Here is a 10,545-nt window from a genome sequence, read left to right on the forward strand (position 1 = left end):
GAGGACAGAGGGCGCTGTTTTCACTTTGGGGGAAAATCGTGCCCAATTTAAACGGCCTCGTACTCAATTCTTGCTCGTACAATATGCATATTATTATTACTATTGGATAGAAAACACTCTCTAGTTTCTAAAACCGTTTGAATTATATCTGTGAGTAAAACAGAACTCCTTTTGCAGCAAACTTCCTGACAGGAAGTGGAAAATCTGAAATCGATGCACTTTTCTAGGGCCTGCCTATTAAAGTCCTTGATATTTATTAGTTTAGATGCACTTCATAGGTCTTCCACTAGATGTCGACAGGCAGTGAGAGAAGAAATGGAGTGTGTAACTTGATCTGGTGTCGAATAATAGCTCTCGGCATGACGTGTCACCAGTTTCCTGTTTTCTGGAGAGCGCGTGAAGGGACCTGGATTTGCCTTCTGATAAGCTGTCGTTATGGACGACTAATATCTCCGGCTTTGATTTTGTTTGATACATGTGACAATATCATCGTAAAGTATGTTTTTTCAATATAGTTTAATCAGATTATTGACATTTTTTCGGGAGTTTTGCCGCGTTCCGTTCTCTGAGTTTGTTGACGATGGAGAGATTCGCGCCACTTGGCAAGTGTGCTTGCTAAATCGAGAGGGAAAAAGGCCGTTCTAAATCCAAACAACGATTGTTCCCGACAAAGGACCCCTTGTACAACATTCTGATGAAAGATCATCAAAAGTAGGACCCATTTTATGATGCTATTTCATATATTCATATGTTGTACTAGTCGTTTGCGCCCAGATTTTGGGTACTCTCTCGCTATACCTAAGCTGGATGTCGTAATGAAGTTATTTTTAGAATTCTAACACGGCGATTGCATTAAGAACTAGTGTATCTATCATTTCCTATACAACATGTATTTTTTTGTTATGTTTATGAATAGTTATTTGGTCAGAATATGTGTGTCAGAAAAAGTGTCAGAAAAATATCCGGACGTTGTGGGAAAAAGATGCTACATTAGCACAATGTATAACCACTGACTTCAGCTCTAAATATGCACATTTTCGAACAAAACATAAGTGTATGTATAACCTGATGTTATAGGACTGTCATCTGATGAAGCTTATCAAGGTTAGTCAAAAATTATATATCTTGCTGGTTTATTCGTTATCGCTAACGTGCCTATTGCTATCGCTAACGTGCCTTGATGAATGAATGCGGTAGTGTGGTAGGCTATTGTAGTAAGCTAATATAATGCTATATTGTGTTTTCGCTGTAAAACACTTAAAAAAATCGGAAATATTGGCTGGATTCACAAGATGTTTGTCTTTAATTTGCTGTACACCATACATTTTTCAGAAATGTTTTATGATGAGTATTTAGGTATTTGACGTTGGTGTCTGTAATTACTCTGGCTGCTTCGGTTCTATTTCTGACGGTAGCTGTGATTGTAGCTGCAATGTAAAACTGATTTATACCTCAAATATGCACATTTTTCGAACAAAACATAGATTTATTGTATAACATGTTATAAGACTGTCATCTGATGAAGTTGTTTCTTGGTTAGTTTGGTTGGTTCTTGGTTAGTTAGGTTGGCTTTGTGCATGCTACCTGTGCTGTGAAAAATGTCTGTCCTTTTTTGTATTTGGTGGTGAGCTAACATAAATATATGTGGTGTTTTCGCTGTAAAACATTTTAAAAATCGGACATGTTGACTGGATTCACAAGATGTGTATCTTTCATTTGCTGTATTGGACTTGTTAATGTGTGAAAGTTAAATATTTCTAAAAATTATCTTTTGAATTTCGCACTCTGCCTTTTCAGTGGAATGTGGGAGGAGTTCTGCTAGCGAAACGCCAGAGCCAGACAGGTTAAGACAAGAGATAGAATGAGGATTGGAACAGGAACGAAGAACTCCACTCTTCCTCTTTGCAAGGTATGGGCAAGTCTATGGGTCAAATGTCCCCACTCCTTCCGAAATTCCGTAAGATGCTAACACCTGCGAAATCGTGATTTGTTCAATTACCAGTGATGAAAAACCCAAGCACGGGAACTCATTTTGCTTGTTATCTCACGCATCCTGTTGTATCGTGACAGACCAATGGTACCATCTATGTTTATTCACTCTGTCCACAAGAGATTAACAAAATACCAACATTTGGAAAGTCTGTTTAATAATATGTTCCTTCTGATATTTTGTCTCAAACACCAACGCTATATATGAACCAAACCCATGGAGAAAGTTCAAATATAATTTTATTCAGCATTCGTGACAGACAAGGGATGTTTACATTTTCGACTATGTAATAATATGTAGCTCTGCTGTCCAGGGATTGGATAGCATGGTTATGTCGGGTCAGGGATGCACGATGCATCTCAAGCTTTTGTGATAAGCAAGTGTAATTTAAAAAATGTATCATTCAAAACCATGCCTCACTTGAATGAAATAATGACCATGAAAGATGATCTCTAATACTGTAGAATTAAACAATGGTTTCAGAAGTACCCTCAAGCCTGGTTCTTTTAGAAGGACCCTCAAGCCTCAAGCCTGGTTATTTTTTAACAGCAGGGCTTTTAGAAACCACTTAAAATCATAAAAGGCCACCAATGATAATGAACCCAAATGACCAAACTAATTCACTTGTGTAACTAAATGTATGCCAGGTGCAGCTTATATCATCAGGTTATTTGGTCCTTTCAATGCAGACTAAACAAGGAAATCGACACGGTGTGTGCCCTCATTTAAACTTAATTTAAAAGGAAATTACAACCCTCATATGAACTATTTTAAATGCATCTTCCTCTTTCCAAACAACAGTCAAACCCTCATTACTTTTACAACCAGAACATCACTCAACAAGCAATCAGCCCGAGCCACTGATTTTTACAGCATACATTAACAGCACTGCAGGCTAAGCAGCAGTCAAGCATTGGGTATTTGTGGAGATTACCTATGTCATAGCCCAAAGAAACATACAACTCATTCTGGCTGACTTGGTGAAGGGTCTAAGAAAGAAAAGTATGAAGGTAATGATTTGAATCTGAAAACAATCAGATTTGAATCTGAGTCCAGTCAACTTTTGTTCCTCGGCAGAAACGGATCATCTATGGAGAATCTGATGACAGTTCATGCTCTGCAAGCAACATTAGTGATGCCCGCTGTTGGCAAATGTGGCCAGTGTGGTATACCATCTACAGTAGTAAACAAGGAGAAGTTTGCACGGTTGCACCTATAGGTCACTTTTCATTGAACTGTTCTATACATTTGGTTGGCAGTCATGTGAATGGTTTGTGTCCAGAGTGGGTGGTTGATGAAACGGTGGAGCATGTGCTGCTGTCCTGTTGATAGTTTGTTGAAGAGAGGGAAAGATGGATGTGTAGGGATATTGGAGAGGGTTGGGAAGGTTAGCAGGGGATTTGGGGGATGGGGAGGGTTTGTTGGAAGTTAGTAGGGCTCTTTCTTATTGTTTTAGTAGTACAGGATTAGGAAGGAGGAGTTACGTTTTTGTGTTTGTTTTCATTTGTTTCTAATGTAATATGTAAAGCGTGATTGACCACACACTCCAGCACAGTAAGTGGCGGTACGCACCTTTAACGTGTTTGTGGAACGCCATTATAATGATGAAGAAGAAGAAGAGGCAGCAGCAGCAGAAGAAGAAGAAGACGAAGAAGAAGAATAATACCTTGTTTAGGAATACATCTACTTGGGCAAATAGTTTTTAGAACATCTGAATTACATGGCAAGAATATGTAACATCTATTAGTATGACAGGATCTAGGCCCATTAATAGGGAAACAGTCAGGAGGCTGATGTAGGTTTGCTTGTTAGAAACAGGATAACAGTAAACACAATACACAAAAGGCTTCTTACGTCTTACTTCCACAATAAGAAAAGTGCTACCGTTCTTTCTCAGACTAGTTGACTTTACAACTGACCAAACGCAGTGACAAACAATTTCAGGAATGACAGTTGGCCACTGCATTTACAAATAAACAGTTAAAGAAATGTAAATACAATAGGTACTAAAAGAGAATCACCTTAAATGTGGAATCCTTAAATTCAAACAATAACAAAGGGTCACCCTGCCTGTGTTTTGGTAAGAAGCTGAGGGATGGGCCTGGAGAAATGTGAGGGCAATGGAACATTTTACAGAAACACATTTACTTGAAGAACACTGCAAGGTTGGTAAAAGAATGACAGTTTGTGCAGTTCTGTTTCCAAACGTTGCATCTGCACTTCAAGTAAATGTGTTCTTGTAACATTTCCTGTGGAAATGGTTAAAAGTAGTCCTTGTCCATAGAGTTGTACAATAACAACTATATAGCTCAGTGGTAAAAACACGAAACACACACAGCCTTCAGGGACACATGTTCTCATCTGTGCTGCTTTTATACATTGTACATGTTCCCAGGGTCCACTGGGAAACATGGACCAAACTAAGGCTGAATGCCAATGCGATAGTGATGGGCACTGGTGGCAGGTAACATGGTTAGTATACCACTGAGGTGTTTCTCAATGCTGATGCATTGTCTCAGTTATGTTATCACCTAAAATCTCTCATCTCCTGCAGTATTAGGGGCTATTGGATGTAACTAGCTATATGTAACCCTGATAGAAACACCATCCCTTCGTCATCATTCTGTTATTTACTGTACGTTTGTCCCATGTGTAACTCTGTGTTGTTGTTTATGTTACACTGCTTTGCTTTATCTTGGCCAGGTTGCAGATGTAAACGAGAACTTGTTCTCAACTGGCCTACCTGGTTAAATAAAGGTGAATAAATAAATAAATAAATCAAATCATATTTTATTGGTCACATACACATGGTTAGCAGATGTTAATGTGAGTGTAGCGAGAAGCACAAGCATTTCACTACACTCACATTAACATCTGCTAACCATGTGTATGTGACCAATAACATGTGATTTGATTTTATGATGAAGGGACGGTGTTTCTATTAGTTTACATTTCGTTAGTTACATCTTTACTAATATGATATTAATCATGTTTATGTTGATAAAATACATGGGATTCCTTTTACTTAATCAGGGTGTGTGTGTGTGATTTGTTGTTTAATGAGATTTGAGGCAAAGACCTCATCAATCAATCAAGTTTATTTTATATAGCCCTTCGTACATCAGCTAATATCTCGAAGTGCTGTACAGAAACCCAGCCTAAAACACCAAACAGCTAGTAATGCAGGTGTAGAAGCACGGTGGCTAGGAAAAACTCCCTAGAAAGGCCAAAACCTAGGAAGAAACCTAGACCTAGAAACCTAGGCTATGAGGGGTGGCCAGTCCTCTTCTGGCTGTGCCGGGTGGAGATTATAACAGAACTATGCCAAGATGTTCAAAAATGTTCATAAGTGACAAGCATGGTCAAATAATAATCATGAATAATTTTCAGTTGGCTTTTCATAGCCGATCATTAAGAGTTGAAAAACAACAGGTCTGGGACAGGTGGCGGTTCCATAACCGCAGGCAGAACAGTTGAAACTGGAATAGCAGCAAGGCTAGGTGGACTGGGGACAGCAAGGAGTCACCACGCCCGGTAGTCCCGACGTATGGTCCTAGGGCTAAGGTTCTCAGAGAGAGAGAAAGAAAGAGAGAACGAGAGAATTAGAGAGAGCATACTTAAATTCACACAGGACACTGGATAAGACAGGAGAAGTACTCCAGGTATAACCAACTGACCCTAGCCCCCCGACACAAACTACTGCAGCATAAATACTGGAGGCTGAGACAGGAGCGGTCAGGAGACACTGTGGCCCCATCCGAAGATACCCCCGGACAGGGCCAAACAGGAAGGATATAACCCCACCCACTTTGCCAAAGCACAGCCCCCGCACCACTAGAGGGATATCTTCAACCACCAACTTACAATCCTGAGACAAGGCCGAGTATAGCCCACAAAGATCTCCACCACAGCACAAACCAAGGGGGGGTGCCAACCCAGACAGGAAGATCACGTCAGTAACTCAACCCACTCAAGTGACGCACCCCTCCTAGGGACGGCATGAAAGAGCACCACTAAGCCAGTGACTCAGCCCCTGTAATAGGGTTAGAGGCAGAGAATCCCAGTGGAGAGAGGGGAACCGGCCAGGCAGAGACAGCAAGGGCGGTTCGTTGCTCCAGAGCCTTTCCGTTCACCTTCACACTCCTGGGCCAGACTACACTCAATCATATGACCTCCTGAAGAGATAAGTCTTCAGTAAAGACTTAAAGGTTGAGACCGAGTCTGCGTCTCTCACATGGGTAGGCAGACTGTTCCATAAAAATGGAGATCTATAGGAGAAAGCCCTGCCTCCCGCTGTTTGCTTCGAAATTCTAGGGACAATTAGGAGGCCTGCGTCTTGTGACCGTAGCGTACGTATTGGTATGTACGGCAGGACCAACTCGGAAAGATAGGTAGGAGCAAGCCCATGTAACGCTTTATAGGTTAACAGTAAAACCTTGAAATCAGCCCTTGCCTTAACAGGAAGCCAGTGTAGGGAAGCTAGCACTGGAGTAATATGATCAAATTTCTTGGTTCTAGTCAGGATTCTAGCAGCCGTATTTAGCACTAACTGAAGTTTATTTAGTGCTTTATCCGGGTAGCCGGAAAGTAGAGCATTGCAGTAGTCTAACCTAGAAGTAACAAATGCATGGATTAATTTTTCTGCATCATCTTTGGACAGAACATTTCTGATTTTTGCAATGTTACGTAGATGGAAAAAAGCTGTCCTTGAAACAGTCTTGATATGTTCGTCAAAAGAGAGATCAGGGTCAAGAGTAACGCCGAGGTCCTTCACAGTCTTATGTCATGTTTTGGCTTTGATCATCATGTCTTGTCCCTGTGCTTCCCTCTGCTGGTCTTATTAGGTTCTTTCCCTCTTTCTATTCCTCTCTCTCCTCCTCCCTCTTTCCCTCTCCCGCTCTCTCTCTCTATCGTTCCGTTCTTGCTCCCAGCTGGTTCTCATTCTCCTAACGACCTTATTTACTCTTTCACACCTGTCCCCTATTTTGCCCTCTGATTTGAGTCCCTATTTCTCCCTCTGTTTTCCGCTTCTGTCTTTGTCGGATTCTTGTTTGAGGTTAGCTGCTCTGTGTCCTTGTTCCGCCCTGTTGTGTTTTTGCATTTGTCAGATGTTGCGTGTGAGCAGGTGTCTATGTCAGCTACGGTCTGTGCCTTCCTGAAGCGACCTGCAGTCGGTGGTCGCGTCTCCAGTCGTTCCTCTCTACTGACAAGAGGTTTTCAGTTTCCTGTTTTGGATTACCTTTGGATAATATCCAGGAACATCATTGTTTGTTTAAGACTGGAATAAAGACTCTGTTTCTATTACGTCGCTTTTGGGTCCTCCTTCATCAGCATAACAGAAGAATCCGACCAAGAATGGACCCAGCGACTATGGATTCTCTCAACACTACCGTCAAGTTCCAGGGAGCAATGCTCGGCAGACACGAGCAGGAATTGTCTGCTGCTCGTCATGCCGTTGAGACCCTGGCCGCTCAGGTCTCCGATCTCTCAGGACAGTTTCAGAGTCTTCGTCTCGTACCACAAGCTACTTCCTGGTCTTCCGAGTCTCCGGAACCCAGGGTTAATAATCCACCATGTTACTCTGGACAGCCCACTGAGTGTCGCTCCTTTCTCACCCAGTGTGATATTGTGTTCTCTCTCCAGCCCAACACATACTCTGGAGAGAGAGCTCGGATCGCTTACGTCATATCACTCCTTACTGGGCGGGCTCGGGAGTGGGGCACAGCTATCTGGGAGGCAAGGGCTGAGTGTTCTGACGTTTATCAGAACTTTAAGGAGGAGATGATACGGGTCTTTGATCGTTCAGTTTTTGGGAAGGAGGCTTCCAGGGGTCTGGCTTCCCTATGTCAAGGTGATCGATCCATAACGGATTACTCTATAGAGTTTCGTACTCTTGCTGCATCCAGTGACTGGAACGAGCCGGCGTTGCTCGCTCGTTTTCTGGAGGGACTCCACGCTGAGGTTAAGGATGAGATTCTCTCCCGGGAGGTTCCTTCCAGCGTGGACTCTTTGATTGCACTCGCCATCCGCATAGAACGACGGGTAGATCTTCGTCACCGAGCTCGTGGAAGAGAGCTCGCGTTAACGGGGTTTCCCTTCTCCGCATCTCGACCATCTCCTTCCATCGGCTCAGAGACTGAGCCCATGCAGCTGGGAGGTGTTCACATCTCGACTAAGGAGAGGGAACGGAGAATCACCAACCGCCTTTGCTTCTATTGCGGTTCTGCTGGACATTTTGTCATGTCATGTCCAGTTAAAGGCCAGAGCTCATCAGTAAGCGGAGGGCTACTGGTGAGCGCTACTACTCAGGTCTCTCCATCAAGATCCTGTACTACCTTGTCGGTCCATCTACGCTGGACCGGGTCGGCTGCTTCCTGCAGTGCCTTGATAGACTCTGGGGCTGAGGGTTGTTTTATGGACGAAGCATGGGCTCGGAAACATGACATTCCTCTCAGAGAGTTAGGGAGGATCACACCCATGTTCGCCTTAGATGGTAGTCCTCTCCCCAGTATCAGATATGAGACACTACCTTTAACCCTCACAGTATCTGGTAACCACAGTGAGACCATTTCTTTTTTGATTTTTTGTTCACCTGTTACACCTGTTGTTTTGGGTCATCCCTGGCTAGTATGTCATAATCCTTCTATTAATTGGTCTAGTAATTCTATCCTTTCCTGGAACGTTTCTTGTCATGTGAAGTGTTTAATGTCTGCTATCCCTCCTGTTTCTTCTGTCCCCTCTACTCAGGAGGAGCCTGGTGAGGTGACAGGAGTGCCGGAGGAATATCATGATCTACGCACAGTCTTCAGTCGGTCCAGAGCCAACTCTCTTCCTCCTCACCGGTCGTATGATTGTTGTATTGATCTCCATCCGGGGACCACTTCTCCTCGGGGTAGATTATTCTCTCTGTCGGCTCCCGAACGTAAGGCTCTCGATGATTATCTGTCTGCTGAAGGCATTCAGATGGATCCCGCTAAGGTCCAGGATGTCAGCGATTGGCCTGTTCCTAAGTCACGTGTCGAGTTACAGCGCTTTCTCGGTTTCGCTAATTTCTATCGGCGTTTCATTCGTAATTTCGGTCAAGTGGCTGCCCCTCTCACAGCTCTGACTTCTGTCAAGTCTTGCTTTAAGTGGTCTGGTTCCGCCCAGGGAGCTTTTGATCTCCTCAAGAAGCGTTTTACATCCGCCCCTATCCTTGTTACTCCTGACGTCACTAAACAATTCATTGTCGAGGTTGACGCTTCAGAGGTGGGCGTGGGAGCCATTCTGTCCCAGCGCTTCCAGTCTGACGATAAGGTCCATCCTTGCGCTTACTTTTCTCATCGATTGCCGCCATCGGAAACCGAGGGGATTCTCCCTGAAGGGCGTGTTGTCGGGTTGACTGTCTGGGGAATTGAGAGACAGGTAAAGCAAGCACTCACTCACACTGCGTCGCCGCGCGCTTGTCCTAGTAACCTTCTGTTCGTTCCTGTCTCTATTCGTCTGGCTGTTCTTCAGTGGGCTCATTCTGCCAAGTTAGCTGGTCACCCCGGCGTTCGGGGTACGCTTGCTTCTATTCGCCAGCGGTTTTGGTGGCCTACTCAGGAGCGGGACACGCGCCGTTTCGTGGCTGCTTGTTCGGACTGCGCGCAGACTAAGTCAGGTAACTCTCCTCCTGCCGGTCGTCTTAGACCGCTTCCCATTCCTTCTCGACCATGGTCTCAGATCGCCTTAGACTTTATTACCGGTCTGCCTTCGTCTGCGGGGAGGACTGTGAGAGCCGCCAATAAACGTAGGATTAAGAGTCCTAGGTATTGTCGCGGTCAGAGAGTGTGGCTTTCCACTCGTAACCTTTCCCTTACGACAGCTTCTCGCAAGTTGACTCCGCGGTTCATTGGTCCGTTCCGTGTCTCTCAGGTCGTTAATCCTGTCGCTGTGCGACTGCTTCTTCCGCGACATCTTCGTCGCGTCCACCCTGTCTTCCATGTCTCTTGTGTCAAGCCTTTTCTTCGCGCCCCCGTTCGTCTTCCCTCCCCCCCTCCCGTCCTTGTCGAGGGCGCTCCTATTTTCAAGGAACGGAGGATCATGGACATGCGTTCTCAGGGACGTGGTCACCAGTACTTAGTGGATTGGGAGGGTTACGGTCCTGAGGAGAGGAGTTGGGTTCCTTCTCGGGACGTGCTGGACCGTTCGTTGATTGATGATTTCCTTCGTCGCCGCCAGGGTTCCTCCTCGAGTGCGCCAGGAGGCGCTTGGTGAGTGGGGGGGTACTGTCATGTTTTGGCTTTGATCATCATGTCTTGTCCCTGTGCTTCCCTCTGCTGGTCTTATTAGGTTCTTTCCCTCTTTCTATTCCTCTCTCTCCTCCTCCCTCTTTCCCTCTCCCGCTCTCTCTCTCTATCGTTCCGTTCTTGCTCCCAGCTGGTTCTCATTCTCCTAACGACCTTATTTACTCTTTCACACCTGTCCCCTATTTTGCCCTCTGATTTGAGTCCCTATTTCTCCCTCTGTTTTCCGCTTCTGTCTTTGTCGGATTCTTGTTTGAGGTTAGCTGCTCTGTGTCCTTGTTCCGCCCT

This window comes from Salvelinus fontinalis, chromosome 10 (genome assembly GCF_029448725.1).
Source record: "Salvelinus fontinalis isolate EN_2023a chromosome 10, ASM2944872v1, whole genome shotgun sequence".
NCBI classification, from domain to species: domain Eukaryota; kingdom Metazoa; phylum Chordata; class Actinopteri; order Salmoniformes; family Salmonidae; genus Salvelinus; species Salvelinus fontinalis.